Genomic DNA, 16,041 nt, shown 5'->3' on the forward strand with positions numbered 1-16,041 from the left:
CTGATGAACGGATAAAGCAATTTTTTTTAATTTTTGTTTTTTTAGGACATTTTTTTCATTTTTATGGCGTTCAGAGTTTCGTAAATTTAAATTTAAAAATATGTCTACCCAACTATGCGTTAAATAAAATAGTCATAATAATAATACTGCAGGTGTACAATATGACGGAGTATGAACGCATTTTAGCGAAATCGTGCGATATCATTATTATGATAATTATTATATTTTTACGACATCCCGCATCTGATTATTATTGTTGACACGCCATTGTTTGGATACGGTTTTTCACAACGAACGTGCTGAATGAATGTTTATGCTAATTTAATTTTTCACGTACGTTTGTTACCATACACACATATATATATTTAGGTAAAATCTGTATAATATATTTTATTGTACAGTATTATACACACATACACACAATAATATACATGATATTATATGTTTTTTTTTTTTTAAACCATTCCAAGTTTACAGTTCCGAAACATTATTTTACATATATTATTATAAAAAAAAAAAAACATCGTTTTACATATTATATAATAATAGCCGTAGACGCAGTTTAAATAATTGCTGATATCACTAACGCTTTTGCAATGTTTGCTCCGATGAAATTTAAAAAAAAATAAATAATAATACAATTAATAAAATATCGTAAATGTGACGCATATTATTCATATCCAGCAAACGACCTATAATAACATGCACCCTTACTGAGATTTTATATATATATATATATTATATATACATATATATTTTTAAAAAGCACATAATACGTATTATCATTATCATACAACAGACATCGTGTGAATAATATTTTATTAACGAACGTCAAAAAATGTGCACCGACAAAGATATATATATATAATATATTATAATTATAGAATATTAGTTATCTGTTTGTATAAAAAAGTATAATAATATTGTATATATGAATTAAATTGGAAAATATTGATGAATACTTAAAAATATTAAATTACCGTTTTAATTTAGAACTTAAAAAAATCTCACTATTTTTGAAAATATCATTATTTCCAGTTCTAAAAACTTTTAATTTTAATTTTATGTTAATTTAATCGTATTGGTAATCAAGTATTATATAAGATGTTACACGATATTTAATACTATTTATAAATTATTATGAGTACCATTTTTTTTTTTTATTATTATTCCTTACTTATTCCTATTAAAATTGATCAGTATTTATATTACCTTACTTAAGATTATATTAAAAAAATTCACCTATTTGTGACAGAGTTTCAATCGCTATCATATAGTATTATACACGATTTCATAATAAAATACCTACCTATATTTAGTATTCATAAATCATTTTCTCATTAAAAATATGAATTCCATAACATAACGGAAGCATATTGTTACGAATTTTGCATTGGTTCTCTTATGTCGTGCAGGTACGTAAATGATCAATCATATTATATTATTGTCTTATTGATATAACTAAAATTACAATTTCATATATTATTTCAGATATTTAACAGTTAGACCACGTGTGAATCATAATATGTGCACTTGTAAACTCAAAAACAGAGTAGATATAGTGTCGTATTACTTACACCCTTTGGGTTATAAGAGTTACACCCTATAACCACCCATCACCTTACCTATTCGTACTCTCTAAGTTAATGACCAATCTCTAATTAAATTTGTAGGCGCTCTCAATTTAATTTAAGGTGCGTTGGTACACGTTTATCGATTAACGGTACGTTCCTTTAAGGCCTCATTGACTAATCTGATATTAACACCCCTGCGCTATCCAGTCCTGAAAATCCTCATTTAATTATCTGATGTTAATGGCTCAGCGTTGTTCATTCTCGAACGTCGATCTATTACAAGACAAGTTTAACACAATTTTAAGACGAAAATGATTTTATTGGTTTTGAATAACACAAAAAAATACAAATCACTTGGCCCGAATCGCATACGTCGCTTACTTGTTTGTAATCGACATACCTGTCCTATGCTCTTGCCAAATTTAACGATAACAACGGGATTATACCGTACAGTGCGTGTCGCAGAGTTAAATAATAATAATATAGTGTCATCTCAACACATTTTTCTTTAATGATCCGACATATTTTAATTAGTAACTTACTACAGTATATTTCTGAATATTATACTGCATAAATATTATTATAAAATAATATAGACGACTATTTATAATATATGACAGTAGCTTATATACATAAATTAACACAGCATGTCGACACTGTCAAATAAAGCTGCAGTCGTTGACGATCGTTTTTGGTGAATTGTTTTATTCACAACGTTTTCCTTGAATAATGCATTTTTTCATTGTAATATTTTGATTTTTGAAACTTTTAAATAGACCCCTAATAAATAATCAAATTGTGCACAAACTTAATTGTTTTTTTTTTTAAATGTTAACCCACCCTATTTTTGTTTTGAACGTTTGATTAGACAATTTTTTTTTAAAGATTTCAATTTAAATAGAAATTGAATTGAATTTCGACTTTTGAATATTATTAAGATGAGGAGATAATCAAACTTTTTTTATACAAGGAAATATAATAAATATATATTTAGATAATTAGACATTTTTTAAAAATGATTCAATTTTATCTTTGGCCTTTTACAATTATATGAATAAATTCATTAAATAATGGTAAAAGAGGAGATAGCACTTAACTAACTTCATAAATCACTGTATTTGTATACAGAAGACAAACCGCGATTTTCATTTTTCTTAGTTAAAACAGATATCGGAAAAATACGGTGACGACAAAACTGTATTTTGACAAATGTGTAATGAGTTCCAAATAATGTGATGAAAATAAACTATTTTTATTTTATTATGATTGTTAGCGTAAGCGATTTAGAGACTTGAATGATAAAGTAAAAAGTTAGATTAAAAACTTGAACTTTCGGTCTTAAAGTTTTTTTTAATTAAATGGAAAGTTTGGTGCTACATGACAAGTCTAAAACGAATATATTAATTTATATTATATTTTAAAGACAATTTTTTCGTTTATATATTTTACATAACTATATATAGTATATACTATATACAGTATACACAATGCGTATGGCTGAAAATTTAAATTCAAAAATTTAATAAGGTTAATAATCTCGGGATATAATAATTAATAAAAACAACTTATTATCCGCACCGTGTTTAATGCTTATATATTAAAAAATTAGTTTTGAGAAAATTATGTATTATTTTACTAATTATATTATAATATATGCAATGTCATTAAAAAGGTAAGGTTACGATAATTTTACTACGTATTGAGTAATGATGTTGAGTACTCTAATACTCTGTATTATTTATTAACACCGTAGCTGTACTACAGTTTATTGTGTTTTAATACGTGAACTCAGATATTATATGTAAATTACTTATAATTTGTACATTAAAAGTTAATCATTATTGTCATTAAAGCCGGTAAATGTTATAACAATTAATTTATGAAATGTAACTTATGTTATGCATTATACATATTACTCGTCTTGTGTTTGTCGAGACGGAATAACACACGCCTACGCGTAATATTATGATATTTGTGAAATATTTTTTTTTAAACGCATGAAACAATAACGTATCTTTATGCAATATTTACTTACTACTATATTATTATCATCGAACAGTTTTTTATATTATTCTTTACAGAGAAAAACAAAATATTGTATAATAATATTTTGCTCTGCTTTGTCTTTGTAATAAAGTATCATATTATGTACATGTACTATTGTATTCGTATTCGCCAAATGTACTAAAAACGATCAGCGTCATAATTATTGTGGTAAAAACAGTGTTTTTGAGTAATTTGATTGTGTTTTATGATTCTTTCGGATAAACGGTAGCTTTTGCAAATTTTCTTCAGAGTATAATAAAAATATAAATATTGTGATATGTATATTAATATTGTTATAAGTTAATAAATATTCAAGTGTGTTCAACTGTAACAATTAATTGTATTATATAAATATATATATATATTTATTTCAATTGTTGTAAAAACGGAAATGTGATATTTTTAGTTGACTAAAGGAAAGGATTATTTTTTTATATTTTTACTAACTATGTATTATCATGAAAATAATTATTTTCATCAGTAATTTTTTGTTAAAACACCGTTGTAATACATAATTTTCTTTGTGCAATACGTCATATAATACTTCAGGGCTTTGTTTTTTGTTATTGCAAACGGGTTTACTAGGTCCTATAGTACACAAGAATATTATTAGTACTCGAGACATTCGCATATTCCGTTAGATAATACGTTTCGATTCGTTGAATAGGAAAATATATTTTTTTTCATGATATCCATTATATTATTATTTTTTATGTCGAAACTACTTTTAACCAGCGTCACTCTTTGAATGAGTCCATCGATAATTTAAAAAATAAATAATATCAAATTTAAAATGTATTCGATTACATACTTTGTATATTTTACAGGTAGTCCTGTGACATTGGCGTTTGTAATGCAGCACAATAATTACTAAACCATACTTTGTATAATTAATGCAGATCAACTGCTACAGCTGCGTATAACGTAGTTTTATCGACACAACATTTAATATGAAATCGAAAGAGAATAATGTTTTGGAAAAAATAACATATTCGTATATTTCCAAGCACGTATACAGGCGGGGGGCCCCCCCAAATAATGTCGAGTAACGAGGAAAAAATTATTTTATTATGTTGCGGCTTAATTTGTATTGCTATATTTTGTAAACCCCACTCCCCCGAAATTTTTTTTGTATATGCACCTGTATATTCCAATATTATAAACGCGTTTAATACAGATCTTACACATCAAAAGGTACCAGAATTATTTTTTTCTAAACACAATGTGTTTAATGTATTATGTCATTGTACGTACGTGTTTTGTTAATTTGCGATATTTTAAAAACGGATCAAAACATGTGTTATTTTACATTGTTTCCCCTAATCATACGATATATTTTCGTAAATAATTTTTAATCAACTTTAACTTCGAAAATCTATATTCCGGTGTTATTGCAGTCAATAGCGTACTTCAAAAATAGCATACTCGTTGTAAATATTTCATTAAAATATGTTGTTAGCGTTGAGTTCTGTGTAAAAATGAATATTTAAAAATATTTCTTTTATTGATGGAAATATTTTTTTTCCCCGGAAGTGGTGTATAGATACATCCCACTTTTTTACGATTTCCCCTATGCCGTTTCATATAGCAATATATAGTTCTTTGATCTGTATTATTTAAGTATTATAAACACAGAATTAATCAAAGAAAAAGTTGAACTGTGTTCTTGTTTAGGAGACCGCAAAAAGTTTTCGATACACAACAATATTTTCAGAATTTTACCAATGAAAATCACACGTCATCATCATTGAGAACCTTTCTACAAATCACTCTATTTGGTTTGTCTAACTATACTATAGTATTACGCGTATACTACAAATTATGTTTGTTTATAAATTTTTATTTTTTCGAAACGTCGTGGGTAATAACGCACTCCTCCCCCTAGCAAAGGCCCATGACGTTCGCACATAATATGACTACGTATTGCACGGCACCAACACACAATAATTAATATTTAATACGCGAGCCGACCCGGATCGACGCCACAAAATTGACCGGCCGCGCGTATATGTTCTGCCGTCATTATACATGATTTATGATTATCTTATATATATATATATATATTATATTGACGTGTTTTACCATCCACTTTGATCTCTTATCACTATGGTAATACATCCTTTTTGTATCAACGTGCCCTTTTGAGTTGTAAATTTAATACAGCGCACCACGTATTTATAATATTACATGTGTACACTGCGTATACATGCGACGCGTACGGTGTGTATAATATTATTATGTATTGTATATATGTGTATAATGGTGTGCGTGTGTGTGCCCATAATAATATGTTTGTAATAATAATATAATACAGTGGGGACCGGTGAGTTACTAAACTGTTTTATGTGTCTCGTCCAACTAATTTTTGTAATTTTTATTTTAAATCGTTTTTCTAATGTATACGCTGCTGTACTTTTAAAAAGCGCGTAAACCTTGAAATGTATTTTCTATGAACTTCTCGGAAGTCATAAAAATAAACTATGAAAACCAGTCGCCGATCGGTCTTCACTAATAACAATAATAATAATAAAACAAACACGGTGTCTGCCTCGATGTGGATCATATTTTGTGGTTAAAAATTAGAAATGGGAAAATAAAAATGACAACGATACGGTTATAGTGTCCGCGATGAACGAATCAATAAAAAGCATCACGACCACCACATAATATAAAGGTACAATATATTATATAACGGCCGCCGGTCGGTATCCAGCAACCCTTAACATACATCTAAGACTCGAGCTATTTGAGTCTCTGTTTCATATAACTTATATAAGTACTACGTGTGATATATTATTATTACTCGAAGTTTTAATCCAAGAACAACATTCGCGCTTTCGCGGCGCGTGGTCGCAATGATGTTTATTTATCATCGGATCGTTTCCCGATTGTCTAGAGCCGTCGGAGAGGGAAATAACGGTTGGTCGTTTCTGTGCAATATTTTCGTGGTTTTCTCGTCGCGTACGCTATAGTAGTGAGAATATTATTATGTTTATGCGCACGTTTTGTAATACTCGTCGCGTCGTCCTGAGAGTATAGTTTTTACGAGATACCGTGCCATTCGCGTTCAAACCCCTAAAACAAATACAATTATTTTCCTTTTAACGCGTGCATTTATTTTTGGATACGGTTTGATTGTTTTCCGCGTGTTTCGATCGAAAGGGAAACGAATTTCCGGAAATTATATTAATGCGTAATACTATGCAATACTGCACGTTTGAACCATTGTTCCGACGACGATTTCATTTTAAACGTTTAAATTCTATTTTAACCGCCGCAGGGGACTTACACGATATTATTATGCATGTATAGATGAAAACTAATATAAGAAAAAATAGTAATATTAAGTTCATAAGCTGTCGAGTTCAATGTCGAATAAACGAATGACCATATTACATAAATTAAAAAAAAATATTTTAATGTATTATCGGTCTCGAGAATGAGGAGCATGCATTCCGACAGAGACAAAATAATATATTACTTATACGATCAAAACGCCCGTACTTATGCATACGACATAATATGTATATGTATATATCATGTATATATGTTTATATATTTATACATTATGACAAACCGAGAGAAAAAGCTGAACACTGTCGAGCCCTCCACCTACAGACTTGCAGCAGTTGTATTATATTATTATGATATCGTCGATGATTTTTTTTTTTTTTTTTTTATAAATACAAACTCTTTTATTTCGATTTTTCTTTTTTGTATGGAAAACGTACGTTTATATCGTAATTGATTTATTTCAAAAGAATATAATAATATTGTAATGTACATGACGATATCATGATCGGCGCGTTATATTATATTTATTATTATACATTATTGCGGCCCTCAAAGGCGATATCGTTATTATTATTATTATTATTATGTATTTATTTTGAAATTTTGTTTATTGTATTTTTTCTTTCAAAAAAAAAAAAAAATTATTTTATGTACGTGAACATTTGAATCACTTTTTTAAATTAAAAATAATATACAGTGCCTATTTATTATTTTATTGATGAATAAAAAGGACAAAAAGCAATAATTCATTCGTGACTGCGAAAATGAAAAGAAAAAAGTATTTCAAATCTTCATGAATACCTCGTTAAATATATACCTTTATTTACGTAGGTACTTTATCGAAAGAAATATTTATAAAACTAATAATTTATGCTATTTCATATGATTTTCTGTTTTTTAGGATTCTGAGAATTCGTGCAATATACTACAGTTTCGTGCGTACTGGAATGATTAATATTCCATTATCACTCTCGGTTGAAAATGCTTGTTTTTCTTATTTTTACTAACACGAGTTTATAACCTGAGTGCCTTTACACGAAGACAATTATTATGTACTTAAAGGACGTCCGGTGACCGTTCTACTTCGGTAAATTAAAATTCATTGTATTTAAAGACATTCCTTGGCCATTTCCGTATGATATCGTTGAGTTGACGAGGGGAAAAAGAGGCTGAACGAGTTTAAGAAAAAAAAAGAATGTCAATAGTGTCTGCCGGATTTTGATGAAAATTATGAGTGATCAGGTTTACGTATTATAGTTTAAAATACGCGAATTCTAAAATTACTAAATATTATACGTTTTATAATAATCTACTTATAGAATTTAATAATATTATATTTTAAAATTACCAATATGCTTATTCGTTCCACTATTATATAAGTGATATAAAACTAAACACTTCTTTAGTTTGAAAAATTTTATAACAATAGTTGACTATCGGTATGTTCAGTCCTTCTCGTTAAACTTCAATAGCAGTACTTGAAAAAAACTAATCGAGAGCGTTTTTGGAAACTACCGTAATTATTAAACTCTTGGGCTAAAAATATAGCAACTAGTCAACAAATAACTGACAATACAACAGACATTAGGTAAGAAGTTATAGGTTATTTATTAATTAAGTTTCTTAACATTTAAAGACTTAAAGATCAGAACTCGTAGACTTTTTTAATAAAATAAAAATTTACTATTACAGTTATACATTAATAGTTGATATTTTTTAATAGATTTACGAAGAAACGACCTATATAAGCCGTGATTAATAGTTATTAGTTATAACTTATTACACTTCATTAATAGAGATTCTAATAAACTATAATATTATATCATATTATACATTTATTTTATTATATTTTACTATCATCAGCTCGTTTCACAGTCATAACTGCTTTTACCATATTAAATATTTTTTCAAATGGAATATTACACCACAAAAGCATATTGTATCTTAAAATGAAAACTTTTACTATAATAACTAATTGTAGTATCTCTCATCAAAACAAATAATATTCTTCGCTGTGTTCTTGAAAAAATCATTGATAATTTAATTTTTAATGAATTATTGGAACTTTTTGTTTCACCATGGAAATAAATTATTATTTAATACAAAACCAAGTGTACATTATTAGAAAAAATTGTTTACTATTTTCTCCGTTACTTTTTACAATGGAAAAACTTGAATAACTTTTGGGAAATTCAATAACAATGTTTTTAAACTGATTAATAACCAATTCTTTTTAAAAAAAATATATAAAATAAATATTAATTTATTATTCTCTTCTACAGTAGCTACACAAATCAATAACTTAGGTCATAGTTCCTAATAAATTTAATATTGTTAGCAAACAGTAGAGTATTAATTTATTAAGACAAATTTTATATACATTTTAATATTTCTTTTCCAAAGTATCTAGAAAAGTATTCAAGTAAAAAGTATAAAAATACATTTGCTCGAATATTTCACTAAACCAGGTATCACTTAATCGGTTTCTATTTTATTTTTACCAGCCGGTGTGACCTATTAAGTTTCACCAATCATCACATTTTCATAAAAAGCTTTATTTTTTACGAATCTGATTATTTGAACGGGTTGATATTTTTTGATAATATAGTACAGTAAGTAATCCTATAGTTCTGAAACTTGAAAACTGCTCGCTTTATATTATGATAATGCCGTAATACCGAAAATAATTGAGGCGTAACATAATTTATTATTGTGTATTAAACACAAAAAAACAATACTGAATGTACTGAATGCGCTTACCAATGTATTGATTAAAATATCATTTCGTACAATGACGGTTTATTCGTATTAGTCCGTCCACATTAACCTCGCGAAATTATCGTACTTACCCGAACGGTACTACGGCAGCAACTTACTCGAAATATGGATTATAATTTTTTTGTAATTATTTACACTCAAGAGATGCGTTGAGTTGAATAAGCCGACCGGATTATTTTGCGGTGTTAGTGCGCATATCAAACTTGTAACATAAACGCGTTTTGATTGATATCTCTATAGACGAACATTTTCGAACGGATTTGGGAAACGGTGACGATAAAATAAATAATTACAACCGACACTCGTCGAGTGATGTTACAATAGCCGCGAGTAATATATACTGCATTATACCGCTGTGTACAAAATAATAAAACTTGTTAAATGAATGAGAAAAAAACATCCGCGGCCGATGCGCTGAAGCAGTGTGATGTTTAGAAGACAGTTTTGATTAATTGAGTACCGTTCACAATATAGATAATTCCGACGTGACGGTGTAGTTTTAAAATCTTCGAAATGGATGGTTTTTCTTTGCCGAAAAATAAATTTACAATACCCCTATGACCTTAAAAAAAAAAAAACCAAAAATGTAATAAATCAATTGCTATCTTTGTACTTTGGTATATGCAGTGTTAAAAAGAGACGGTGGTTAGCGGATTCGCGTTTACTTGCGACATGGCGACAATGACATAATTACTGTACATACGATAGTAATAACATTACATTTTATCGTAGCGCCCATGCAATTCACTGTATCTTTATCGGGCAGTTATTGTTTAATGCATATCAAGTTAGCTCCCTTTCATTTTTTTTCCAAACTTAACAGAAACATTTCAAGTTCTCAAGCTTAATTTGTGAGTAATTGTTACGTATAGTTAGTTTTTTAATTTTGTAATTTCCTCAGAGCTATTTCGATATCGACCAACATTGACTTAAAGGAGGGACCAACTTATACTTAATACTATACCCAAATCACTTTTTTTCCAAATTACACCAGACATATTGTTGTAGGGTTTACTTCATAAGTAATATTAAGTTGATTATTCTATGAAGTTAGCCATCCAGTTAATATTGGCCATAATTTCGAATCGATGAAATTACCAACTAATTATTAAAAAAGTCAACTTACAACTACAGATAAATTTGTAAAAAAAATGTATGAAAACGATTTAATGTAGATTTTGTTTGTCGTTAGTAGCGTTTGGCTGATTATAATTATATTTCAGTAGAATAAATAATTCTTAATCTGCAAACGATATAACATAATGATATTATATACTCATTAAAGATACAAATTTTGTTAGCGATCATGAATATGGTGATCTGAAAAAAGAATCGAATGTCCAATCACGGTGTCCATATACCGACTATATTTTATGTGCAATTTAATTTTCCAAATAATCATAAAAAAATACAATATCACAAGATATTATAAGTTTACATTAGCAATTTTTGATGAATTTCATACCCCGATGTGGTATGATCCCGTTTCTTATTTTTCAAATAATATGATCACTCGTTTGGGTCAAATGTCGTGACATTTTTCTACAAACACATATTCATAAATTTTATATTGCGTTTTCGAATGTTTAAATATGTTGGTTTGATGTGAAACGAACAGAAATAATACAAGACGAAATAATGAAAATAAAAACCTTATAAACAACAAATTTCAGCATTCGTGAATCGCGTATTGCAATATTTTAGGCGACGATAAATCAAATTTTCCGAAATAACCATACGTTTTTAAATATATTATAATATTGATCATTTTTTTAATTTTAATTAGGACGTATTTTTTTATTTAGTACAAATAAGACATTCCTAGCCATAGGCTATCTATATCTATGGATATTGCAAATTACAATAGTTGTAGCATATCAACGTGAGGATTATAAATATTTTTATTTAAAAACTAAGGGATAAATATATCTAAAATATAAATTACAGAAATAAAAATATGTTTACATAAATACTAATATTTACAATGTTTAAAACTTAATATAACAGAGTGAATAACTTTTTTGAGCGCTTTGGGACCGCGTATGTAGTAAGAAGATTTGAGTGTTGTGAAGGTGGTTTAGTGTACGAGGTCGTGGGGACGACCTAGTTTAAATCGACGTTGAGTTGGGTGAGTGAGAAGATTATAATGGACTGCACCTGATGAATTTGGAAGAGAGCAATGGACATTTTTTACTAAAGTTTTTATATGATCTTCGATATTCTGTATTAGAAAGTCTTTGTGGAGATTTGCGTTTTTTAACAAACCACGGGGCGTTTGCAATTATTCCGAGGACTTTATTTTGAACAGTTTGATTTTTTTTTATGTGCTTGGATGCGCAATTACTCAAAATCGGGCATGCATAGGTGAGTATGATAGGCGTATGATTTGTTTGTAAACTAAGAGAGAGCATTTTTTTGCATAGTTTATTTTTTGTTCAGAATGGGATAAAGCATTGAAATGCGCTGGTATGCCTGTTGGACTTTAAATATTGATCATAATGTTATACTAATCGTATTATATACATTTTATCGCAAAACATAAAGCCACTTCCACGTGTCCTACCACTGTACATAAAAGTAACTATACCGACGATTTTTGTATGTAATTTAAAATGCTTCCAATAATAAAATATATACACCTCTAAGTTCAGTATATTATTTTTTGCTTTATTAAGCACATTTATAATATTATGTGTGTTTGCTTGGAACAAACTTCACCATATTAAATTACATATAAATTATTTTATGTTATCAGTTTTGATTTTCCTGAAAAAAAATATATTACCAAACATTATTTTTGGGTTGCCTGCAGGTTGGGTTTTTTACCAAGTAAAACAAAATTATTATATTATACTAAACAAACACGTAAATAAACACGAGCTATACTCACACACACGCATAGAGAAGTCTTATTATTGTGACGATACTAGAAAGTCATTGATTTTTACGAATCGTAAAAAAAACAATGTTACGTTTAAATTAAATTTAAGTTGTAACGATAAAAAAATAACCGAACAAAGCAATATTTTTATGAAGCTCAAAAAAAGTTTCGCTTTCTATTATTTTCATTTTATATTATAATATTATTTTTTTGACGGACAAGTTAATACGAATAACAACACTATCTAACCGTTTCAAAATATGTTTCGTATACAATTCTATACACGATATTGTTTTCTTTGCGAATTCAATATTTATTATGTACATTATATTGTATTATTATGTATTTTTATATTTGAAATCTGTTTTTTTGGCATTTTTTTTATTTTCACCAATTTTTTTTTTTTGTTTATTGGTGTTTATTAATCAAATCATTTTAACTACAAAATACTATTTGCTTAAAATATGATATATTTTTCTCAATGCAAATAATATAAAAATACGATACAAACTTAATTTTACATAATAAACCATAATATTACTTGTAATATGTATGTAGTTGAATAATGATCATTACGGTATTATTATTATCAAAATTATCGAAACTTTAATTATTACTTAGGTGTGGACATATAAATAAGTTAAGTACGAACAAAAAATAATTTTAAACGTTTTTATCGGATAAATAAAACGATGTTTGTTGCTAATAATTTTCACGCAAATCAATCGTGTTTATGTTGTTAATATATTACAATTTAGTCATAAAAAATAAGACGATATAAAAAGACATATTCGTTGGACGCATATTTTTATAAATATTTCTTAAAACATATATTAATATATTAGGATATATTTATTTTTTAAGTAATTATAACGTTTAATGTTTGCCAAAATACGTATTTCTAAGTATACCAGTCTTGGATTTGTTAATTTTAAATTTTTGAAGCTATACGACTGTACTATATGTAGGTTAATATAGTGGTAAAACAATGTTAACTTATCTGTTGAATTTTATTAGAGTTTCCAACAATCTCAATTCATAATCATCACGTGTTTACGGCGTCTTTTTTTTTGTTACACAGAACACATAATATTACAACAATATTTAAATGTGAAACAGCAATGTTTGAAGTTGTGACACTTATGCAATTATTAAGACATCTGTACAAAACTTCATTCACATTTCAATTTAGTTTTATTACGAACACCACTATGAGCCGACATACCCGGAAATAAAGGCGCTATACAATATAATAAATAATTTCAAAAAGTAGAGTACCTGAGTATTTAATTTTTTTAATCGTTTATAAAATGCGTAAGTATTCAATTATGTACATAGAATACAAATGTCATAAGCTTATAATACATTTTCATCAAAGCTGTTCATTTTGAGTTCTGTTATAAAAACGCAATTATTTTGGTCACATTATACGACAATATAATATGTTAAAATTCACAATATCAAACTTTGATAAATGTATTGTATATGTATATAGTAAATAGAGTTTTAAATGAAAAAATAAACAAACTAGTTAAATGTCGGAAAAGTTATGGTTTATTTTACGGTGTCAATACGATCATAATAGTATACAATTATTGTTACATTATCATTTTCGTATTGTTTGGACTATGGCATTTTTGAGTTTGAGATCGTTTGAATACATGAATTAACAGTTCTGAAACAAAATAAATAACAAGTTGATAGTTAAAATATTATCATAATGTAATAGCAAAATATTTTTTAACACGTAATTATTTAGTTGTTGCAGTGTAATATAGGTCTACCTACAAGTTTAGTGAGTATTTTTAGCTAAAATTAATAATATCGAATATGTATAACGGAAATCTGGTTAATCGTTAATTTTACATGTGTTGTATAATATATTTAGTTTTTCAACTCTATCAAAGATTGCTATAGTTAAAAGTGTATAAGTAAATTATACAAAAAAAAAATCGTAATGCTAATTTAATAAGTACATAAGTCAAAATTAGAAAAAATTTTAAAATTAAAAACTTTAGATGATAATTAGTTTTGACAAATTATTGATCTATGGTTTATATGTATAAACAAAACAATAATAAATGAAAAAAACAAAACTATTAACGGTAGCGAAATGATCAGTTAGACTTAATATTATAAAATTAACTCACCATCAATTGGCTGGTGGCTGGGGTGGCTTTGGCGACCGATTTGATGGCCTTGGCAGATTGGACTTGTCCGACGACAACGATGTTCATGGATACCTTTTCAGCGCCCATTTTTGATTTGTTGGTTGGTTTTTGAGAAGTAAAGAAAAAACTGAAAATAAAAGATATTTTTAGTAACAGCGATTATTTTGAAAAAGAAAAGTGTTTCATATAAGTGTTAAGTACTCACCAAAGAATAGATTTGCACAAAAAGATGTGTTATGCCGGAATTGAGATCTCGGAGGTCTTATATACGAGTCAATCGGCCCGCGAGAATGAAAAAAAAGTGGGAGTGAACGTGGCGTGATCGTAACAGTCCGTAAATGTTATCGGACGATATTTTAATAATATTCTAACTGAATTATACGTGAATACAAATTACGTAATGATATTGTTGTTTTTTTCTTATACTTAACACAAGCCGTATACCATAATTCAATAATTAATTTTAAATTACGTGTTTTATTTTAAGCAAAATAAAATTGGTTTAATTTTTTTTTATTTATATGGTTTGTTGTGTTCGCCTCAATTAGATTAGGTATATTTTACAATTATCAATCTGAGTTCCCAGATCGTTTAGTATTTCAAAGAAATCGATCATATTATTACTACTTTTGATTAACTTAGTTAAAGGTTTGCCATTCGTCCCGGTTTTAATAGAATGTCTCGGTGTCCCGGTCAATCATTCAGTTTAATCCAGTAAAAAGAAATTGACCGATGGTCAATGGTCTATAACATAAATTTTACGAAAAAATTAAGAACTATACAACTCTATTGAAAAAAGTGCATTCGAATGAAAAGTTTCTAATGCATTTACAAAATATAAAAACTATACTATTTATACTTACCTACTAAAGTATTAAATAACAATAATGTCTATAAAATACTACTAATAACTAATAAATAACAATACATTAATATATTTGCATTAGCTAATAAATATTTAAATCAAAAAGGATATCCACTTATTTCCATACAAACATTATAATAAAAAAAAGGTCATATAATGTTCCAGTTTGCAGATTTAAAAATCTGGCAACCCTTCTGTTAAATTATTTAAATTGGTACTAGTGTTTGAGAATATTATTTTAAAATAAAGTTCTCGAAACACTTTATAGGTATTTTAAATGGTTGTATTTAAATATTTAAATTCCTAATTGAAGGCTGAATTGGAAAATTTTACGTATACGCATTCTCGTACACAGTTGTAACTTTATAATATAATTTTAAAGTTAGTGGAAATTAACACATTTTATTATTGACGTATTCCGAATTAATAATA

The 16,041-nt window shown here is 27.5% G+C and overlaps 1 pseudogene; it reads right to left on the bottom strand.

The window, feature by feature from the left end:
* Positions 1–13,843: 13,843 nt before the first annotated feature.
* LOC113549776 lies at positions 13,844–15,085 on the bottom strand (annotated as a pseudogene).
* Between the last annotated feature and the right edge of the window lie 956 nt (positions 15,086–16,041).

Source organism: Rhopalosiphum maidis, chromosome 1, assembly GCF_003676215.2.
Source record: "Rhopalosiphum maidis isolate BTI-1 chromosome 1, ASM367621v3, whole genome shotgun sequence".
Lineage (NCBI taxonomy): Eukaryota > Metazoa > Arthropoda > Insecta > Hemiptera > Aphididae > Rhopalosiphum > Rhopalosiphum maidis.